We start from the raw sequence: 8,822 nt of genomic DNA, 5'->3' as shown, positions 1-8,822 counted from the left end.
AGCCCAGTCTAAAAGTAGTTTTTATTTTTATTTTATTTTATTTTATTTTATTTTTGTAATCCTCAGCCGAGGATATTTTTCCATTGATTTTCAGAGAGAGTAGAAGAGAGAGGGCAAGACAGAGAAATATTGATGTGTTTCTCTCACACCAATTGTTTGCCTCCCACATGCGCACAGACCAGGGTCTGGGATCTAGCCTGGAACCCAGGTACTTGCCCTTGACTGGAGTCGAACCCAGGACCCTTTGGTCCGCAGGGCTATGCTCTATCCACTGAGTAAAACTGGCTAGGGATAAAAGTTATTTTTATTTTTGTTATCTTTTTAAAAGTTATTTTTAAATGACATTATTACCTGAGTATAATAATAATCTTTCCTTGACAACTTGGAACCCCGTAAGAGTGAGGCAATGGTTAATGTTGTTTTGGTTTGGATTTTTTTTTGTTAGTTGGTTTTTAATTGACTACAGATAGGAGTATGGTTAAATGCACTTCTTTTTAGTTGATCAGCCTGCTTTAGATTAGAGATCAACCATTCATGATAACTTTAGGCAAGTTACTTCTCTAAGCCTTGGTTTCCTCATTTAAAAAATGGGGAAAACTAACACAACCTATATGGCAAGGTTGTTTAATTATAAATAAAATACTGTGAAAAAGTACTTACTATGGTGCCTGCTATATATTCTGGTGTCATGGATGGTGATGATGATAATAATAATGTAAATATTTGAGTCTTTAAAAAAGATACCTGTCTTATATTACATTTTATTATACAACTCTAAAGCCACATGTTTTCAAATTCTAAATCCACACTGAGCCAGAACAGCTGTCTGAATAGATAGATTATATTCTAAATATGTATCAGTAGATACCATTAGCCAAATTGGAAAATAATAGAAAAAGAGAGAGGAGATCTGTAGGAACAGTGTCCCTCTGCACTTTCTCAAGAATGTATTTTGTTTTTACATGTGGTAGCTTAATAATTGGAATTTTGGTATTGGTATGTGATTTTATTTTTACTAAGTAATATTTTAGATAATGGGGTTATTTTCCTCATATTTTCAGCCTTTGTATGAATAGCTGTGTAGTGTTTTTAAATTATCTACCATTCTCGGAGCTGGTTACATCTGTATTTTTTCAGTTTTTTATATATGCAAGTGTAACGTTTATTTATTTATTTATTTGGTTAATCATCACCCGAAGAGATTTTTCCATTGATTTTTAGGGAGAGTGGAAGAGAGGGTAAAACAGAGAGAAACATCGATATGAGAGAAACACATCGATTGGTTGCCTCCTGCAGGAGCCCAGACCAGGGCCCCGGGCCAGGGAGGAGCCTGCAATCAAGGTACGTGCCCTTGGCCGGAATCGAACCCAGGACCCTTTGGTCCACAGGCTGATGCTCTATCCAGTGAGCCAAACCAGCTAGGGCAACATTTATTCTTAATATAAATGCCTAGCTATTATCTTTAGAGGCAAGCCTAGTCCATACTTTAATTCTGATGAAAATAACTTTGTTTATATTAATAACGGGAACTCTTGTTTGGTTAGCTTTTTGTGAAATAACTCTTAAATAATGAACCTTTCTATTAATGATTAATTTATTGAGTAAATGACCACAAGACTGGAAGCAAATAGTTTTTCCATTTCAGCATATAGGTTATTATCCATTGTAAAATCTGGTTGTTTAATTAACCAGCCAATGGTTATAGGAGAGCAGTTGGATTCTTAGCAGAGATGGACATGTTCTATATTGTATTTTATGTATGTTTAACTTGTCACTGTTGGTGTTTTTAAGCTTAGTCTATCATGTTATGTAGTGCTCCTCTTTTATTAAAGTATAGTTGATATATTAGTTTTAGGAGTACAACATAGAGATTGGACATTTGTATACCTTATAAAATGATCACCACAATAAGTCTAGTTACCATCTATCACCATACAGAGTTATTACAATATTATTAACTATATTCCCTATGCTGTACATTACATCCCCATGACCTGTTTATTTTATAACTGGAAGTTTGTATCTCTTAGCCCTCTTCACTTTTTTCACCCATCTTATAAGCCCCCTTCCCTCTGTCAACTATCAGTTCTCTGTAGGAATTTGTTTCTGTTTTGTTTATTTTTTGTTTGTTTTTAGATTCTACATATAAGTGAAATCATACAGTATTTGTCTTTCTCTGACTTATTTCACTTAGCATCATACCCTCTAGGTCCATTCATTTTGTCACAAATGGCAAGTTTTCATTCTTTTTTATGGTTGAGTAATTTTCCTGTGTGTGTGTGTGTGTGTGTGTGTGTGTGTGTGTGTGTACACCACATCTTCTTTATCCATTCATCTATTGACGAACACCTAGGTTGTTTCCAAAGGAGACATACAGATGACCAACAGACACATGAAAAGATGCTTAACATCTCTAATCATTAGGGCAGCAAATTTTTTGAACAAGCTCCCATTTTTTTAATATATATATATTTTTATTAATTTCAGAGAGGAAGGGAGAGAGAGAGAGAGAGATAGAAACATCAGTGATGAGAGAGAATCATTGATTGGCTGCCTCCTGCACGCCCCCTTCTAGGGGGATTGAACCAGCAGCCAGGGCATGTGCCCTTGGCCGGAATCGAACCTGGGACCCTTTAGTCCTCAGGCCAACGCTCTATCCACTGAGCCAAACCGGTTAGGGTAGGACAGCAATTTTCAAAATTTTATAATATACATATATATTTTGGTGTGCTACAGAATTTTAGTAACTAGTTTATGTGTGCCATGAGATGAAAAAGTTTGAAAATCACTGCATTAGGGAAATGCAAATCAAAACCACAATGAGATATCACCTCATACTTGTCAGAATGGCTATTCTAAAAAAGACAACAAATAAGTGTTAGTGATGATGTGGAGCAAAGGGTACTCTCGTGCACTGTTGGGGAGAACATAAATTGGTGTATCCACTATGGAAAAAAAGTATGAAGGTTCCTTAAAAATAGAACTGCCAGCCCTGGCTAGTGTGGCTCAGTGATTAGAGTGTTGGCCCTCGCACGGAAAGGTTATTGTGAATAACAGGTGGCTGCTAGAGTCAGCCTGGGTTTGAATCTTGGGACAGCTGCTCTCTAGTGGTGTGATGTTTGGCCAGTTATTCAACCTCTTTGGAATTGGTGTATCCACTATGGAAAAAAAGTATGAAGGTTCCTTAAAAATAGAACTGCCAGCCCTGGCTAGTGTGGCTCAGTGATTAGAGTGTTGGCCCTCGCACGGAAAGGTTGCAGGTTCAATTCTGGTCAAGGGCACGTACCTGGGTTGCAAATTCGATCGCTGGTCCTGGTTGGGGCACGTGTGGAAGGCAACCAATCAATCTGTCTCTCTCACATCGATGTTTCTCTCTGTCTCTCTTTCCCTTCCACTCTCTAAAAATCAGTTGGAAAACATATCCTCTGGTGAAGATTAACCAAAAAAAAAAAAAAAAAAATAGAGCTGCCATACGACTTAGTGATTTCACTTCTGGGTATTTATCTAAAGGAAATAAAACACCAACTTAGAAAGATATATGTGTATCCCTATGTTCATTGCAGCATTATTTACAATAGCCAAGATATGGAAACAACCTACGTATCCACTAATAGATGAATGTACTGCTCCTCCCTTTACTGAATTATTAATACTATCCCTGCTGCCCTAGCTGGTTTGGCTCAGTGGATAGATTGTCAGCCTGTGGACAGAAGGGTCCTGGGTTCGATTCTGGAAAGGGCACATGCCCAGGTTGTGGACTTGATCCCCAATAGGGGGCATGCAGGAGGCAGCCAGTCAATGATTCTCTCTCATCATTGATGTTTCTATCTCTCTCTCCCTCTCCCTTCCTCTCTGAAATCAATAAAAAATATATTTAAAAGATACCATCCCTGCTACCTTAAAAAATGTGCAACTATAAATTCTTAGGCCTTGATAATCGTAGTCTGAATTAACTCCTCCTTGCTATATGTAAAAAGAAAAATAATTTAGGTTTCATTGTCTTCTTTTCTGCAAATTCTTAGTTTTTGATATATTGTGAGTATCTTTTTAAAAAAAACATTTTTATTCCTCACCTGAGGATATTTTCCCATTGATTTTTAGAGGAGTATAAGGTAGAGGGGGGGGGGGGGGGGGGGAGAGAGAGAAAGAAAGAGAAATATCGATGTGAGAAGAGACACATAGATTGGTTGCATACATGTGCAACCTGGGGCTGGGGATCGAGCCTACACCTGAGGTAGGTGCCCTTGACCAGAATAGAGCCTGGAACCCTTCTGTCCGCAGGCTGATGCTCTATCCACTGAGTAAAACCGGCTAGGGTGATTGTTAGTCATTTTTATTAGATGTAAAAAGAGAGTGAATGTAGGTTTTATTTCTGTATCAGTTGTTGAAAAGTTTTTTGATGTATTTTGCTTTTTTAAACATATGGGTTGAAAAACAACATGCAACCCATTAGCCCAATGACCAGAGTTCAGCACCCTGGCGGGAATTTACTATCTTTCTTATTTCTGGCATGGTTAAATCAGAAAAATTTCTAGATTTCCTCCCTTACTATGTTTAATTCTTTTTTATTTAATCTTCACCCACAGTGAGCAGTAGCTATGTGCTGGGATATGGCGTGGCCTATTGTTTTTTCTCTCCTCCCACATTTAATTTTATTGTCCCTACTCTTTTTTTAAAAAATGTTTTATTGATTTTTTACAGAGAGGAAGGGCGAGTGATAGTCAGAAACATCGATGAGAGAGAAACATCGATCAGCTGCCTCCTGCACATCTCCTACTGGGGATGTGCCCGCAACCAAGGTACATGCCCTTGACCGGAATCGAACCTGGGACCCTTGAGTCCGCAGGCCGACGCTCTATCCACTGAGCCAAACCGGTTAGGGCTGTTTATCCATATTTTAGTAATCTTTTTTTATTCTAATCTCACCCTCATTTCTACTCCTTTCCTGTTCCAAATGTAATCTTTGCTTTTGCTGTTTCTTAAATTCTGTGTTCCTCAAAGCATCAAATTTCACCTTTTATAGTTTTGCATTTCACTTCCTATATATATATATTTTTTTTTGGAGTGATTTTTTATTCTTTTAGGAAAACACATTTTTGATATGACATGTGTGTATTTGGGGGGGGACTAGGATTTGGAGGAAGAATGTTTTTCTTAAAAATATATTTTATTGATTTTTTACAGAGAGGAAGGGAGAGGGATAGAGAGTTAGAAACATCGATGAGAGAGAAACATCAATCAGCTGCCTCCTGCATACCTCCTACTGGGGATGTGCCCGCAACCAAGGTACATGCCCATGACTGGAATCGAACCTGGGACCATTCAGTCCGCAGGCCGACGCTCTATCCACTGAGCCAAACTGGTTAGGGCTGGAGGAAGAATGTTTTTATTTTATACCCAATTACCTTAAAAAAGGATTTAAGGCAGCATTTTTACCAGTAATGATTGTGAGCTTAAGTGAAAAGATAGTTTTACTTAAAGGAATTGTATAACTCTACCTAAAATCTGTTTAATACAAATAGTTGCCTGTGAAATGAGATTATTTTTGTAATAATTATTCTAGATCAAACTTCCAGGGATTTCCAAAGTGTTCAGTAAAATGTAAAATAATAGTACATATCTAAAAGTGCATTTCAAATATCTGGTATAAAATAGAACTTATCTCAAACTCCTAAGTAGTGATTTAACTTATGCATTCTTCTATCCCAGCACCTAATAGGATAGAGAGTACTTAGTAAAGACTCAATCCTTGTTGAGTCAGTGACTGCTTCCTGTGGGCAAAGCTGGACAGAAGCCATGGGCATATAGTGACCTCTTAGTTCTTGCTCTTAAGGTGCTTATATTCTAGTATGTTCATGACATTAGTAGTTTGTGACTAGCAGTTTTTTTAAGAAATAAAATAGAAAATATCAGAGAATATAACGCATAATAATGATTCAGTGTAGTTTCATGAAGATTTTGTTTTATATACATTTATTTACTTATTTATTTATTTAAAATAATTAGTATTGACTTTTCGAGAGAGAAGAAGGGAGAAGGAGAGAGAAACATTGATTGGCTGCCTCCTGGACTCCCCCTACCGGGAATTGAGCCTGCAACCCAGGCCTGTGCTCTGACCACACAGGCCAGGGCATATACATTTAATTTAGGTACAGTGGATCATGACATAAAATGTATTTCTTACTGGGGCTTCTCAAAAAATTTTGGAAGCTACTGTTCTAGCACACATAACTGTCCCTAACAAACCTTGCTAAAAAGTGAGGAAAGCAGTATTTAGATTACAGAGTGTGTAGAAGATTATAAACAGACATGAGCTAAAACAGTACGTAAGCCTTGAATGTCATGCTAAAATAAAAAGTGTGGTGTGGGGCAGGGAGATAGAAAGGGTTTTATTAAATAAGGCAAGTATTTAAGTGTTTGGAATACTTAATATATTTGCCTGGTTCAAAGCCCCCAAAGTATTATAGATTATGTAGTGAAAAGTTTCACTTCCACCCCATCTCCCAATGCCCAGCTAGTTTCCCTCTCCACAAACATTACTAGACAGAGGGTATCTTTCCAGAGATTTTTTTATGTATGTGAAAACAACTGTCTTTGTTTTTATTCATTTTCTCTTTTTTGCATAAATGATAGTAGGCCATGCACCACATTGCACTGTTCAGTTCTTTGTATTTTTTATGCCTATTGTGGAAGTTCTCTGTAATAGTACTTGAAGAGCTCGATGAAATTTGTTGAGGAAGGGAAATTACTGGATCTAGTCTATATGTTAAGCAGTCAAAGCTAAATTAGAGAAGCAGTGTTCTCTTCCAACCTGACCTTCAAAATTCACCTTAGATGTTCCTGCCATTCCTGCTTTTCTTTCTTTTTTTATTATTATTTTTCTTTTTAAAAATCTTTTTTGTTGAGATTATTATTTTTTTGGCCATGTTTTTTACAGTGAACAATTTTATATATATACACACACACACACACACACACACTATAAACACTGTTTGATGTAAAACACAATATCTACAATCTACTTACATTTAATTAACCTGCTATTTCTAGTTCCTGTGCTTAATTTCAGTCACCAATGAGTCAGTTTTTCTGCCTGAATTGGACAGTCCTATCCTTAACACCTTAGTCAAACAGGTACTAAGTGATAGTGCAAAACAAGCATTTAAGATTATCAACTATCTCTCTCTAACAAAAGGCACACACATCCCGGAGATGAGCTCTGAGCTGCTTTTGGATTTAAGCAGCAGTGTCAGAATGCAATATAAAAGTAAAGAATGTTTCCTTTTAAAATATTCCAAGGCTGCCTGAAATGTGGGCCCCCTTTCCAAGGCATACCTCTGAGTTTGGGGTACCCTTTGGTTTTCAATTAAGTGGGATGAAGATACAGATTATAGAAAAGTTATTCAAGAAGATCCCATTAAAATCTTTAAAGTTATAACTTAAAAATTCAACCAAAATGTTCAAAATTGCCTTTTATAAATAGGAAAAAAATTACTTTTTTAAAAGGGGGTAAATTTAACCAGTGAAAAGTCCTCTTATCGTACAACCTAAAATCAATATATAAATTGTTTCTTAAGTCAAAATTTAAGGTTTCAATGTGAGTTTGTTACTTAGCCAGTGCACCAAATATTTTCGGTTTCCAGAATACCAGCAAACTAACTTCCTTTCCCATGTAGTTTTCCAGTTGTCTATAGAGATTTCCTGTTGCAAATATTATTCCCAAGTCCAGTTTTCTGAATGTGCCGATGTCAGTGATCATCATCCAGCATTAAAATAGCCTTTATCGCCCTCAATGTCCACTTCCTGATCAGAATCCTCTGAAATCTCTGACTCAAGGTCTTCCTGGGAGGCAGGGGAAGGCGAACATTGAGAGCTATCCAAAGCACCTTTATTCTGTTCACTGGGCAAGTCTTGCCTCTGATTGCAGGGATCGTCCAAACTTTCCAGTTCCTCTTTTTTATTGCTTTGAGGGTTCTCGTGCTTTAGTCTTCGCCATTTAGCGCGTCGATTCTGATACTAGGTTTTGACTTGTCTCTCGTTGAGCTGCAACATCTTGGCCAGACGCTTCCTCTCAGGCTGGGAGAGGTATTTCTGGGTCTCAAACTTCTCCAGTTCTATAGTCTGGTCGTTGGAGAACCTCACCTGGCCGCCTTTCCTTTTATGCAGAGGCCTCTGCAAGAAAGGGCTCCAGAGCAGAGGTTTGCCCAGGGGGTCGTGGCGGAGCAGGGCATGTGTGTAGTCGTTCAGTTCACCGTCCGCGGAAAGGGGTACAGAGCGCCCCGGAAACCGCCGGGTCCGTAGGCTGCAGCAGAGTGGTGCGAGAAGGCGGAGTGGATTGGTGTGGGCTCCTACACCGGGCTTTCCAGTTCCTCTTTTTTATTGCTTTGAGGGTTCTCGTGCTTTAGTCTTCGCCATTTAGCGCGTCGATTCTGATACTAGGTTTTGACTTGTCTCTCGTTGAGCTGCAACATCTTGGCCAGACGCTTCCTCTCAGGCTGGGAGAGGTATTTCTGGGTCTCAAACTTCTCCAGTTCTATAGTCTGGTCGTTGGAGAACCTCACCTGGCCGCCTTTCCTTTTATGCAGAGGCCTCTGCAAGAAAGGGCTCCAGAGCAGAGGTTTGCCCAGGGGGTCGTGGCGGAGCAGGGCATGTGTGTAGTCGTTCAGTTCACCGTCCGCGGAAAGGGGTACAGAGCGCCCCGGAAACCGCCGGGTCCGTAGGCTGCAGCAGAGTGGTGCGAGAAGGCGGAGTGGATTGGTGTGGGCTCCTACACCGGGTTGGTAGGAGAACACGAGGCTGGTGAAGGAGGAGTTGGGGGACGG

General features: G+C 38.9%; 1 protein-coding gene and 1 pseudogene across 3 annotated transcripts in view; one reads left to right on the top strand and one right to left on the bottom strand.

The window, feature by feature from the left end:
- CUL4B (cullin 4B) overlaps nt 1-8,822 on the top strand; it is a 55,836-nt gene that overhangs the window by 8,523 nt on the left and 38,491 nt on the right. The gene's annotated exons all lie outside the window — the stretch shown is intronic.
- LOC102244510 overlaps nt 7,597-8,822 on the bottom strand; it is a 2,489-nt pseudogene continuing 1,263 nt past the window's right edge.

Source organism: Myotis brandtii, unplaced genomic scaffold, assembly GCF_000412655.1.
Source record: "Myotis brandtii unplaced genomic scaffold, ASM41265v1 scaffold846, whole genome shotgun sequence".
In the NCBI taxonomy this organism is placed as follows: Eukaryota; Metazoa; Chordata; class Mammalia; order Chiroptera; family Vespertilionidae; genus Myotis; species Myotis brandtii.
The sequence above is the reverse complement of the archived record's forward strand: the minus strand, read 5'-3'. Positions and strand labels throughout refer to the sequence as shown.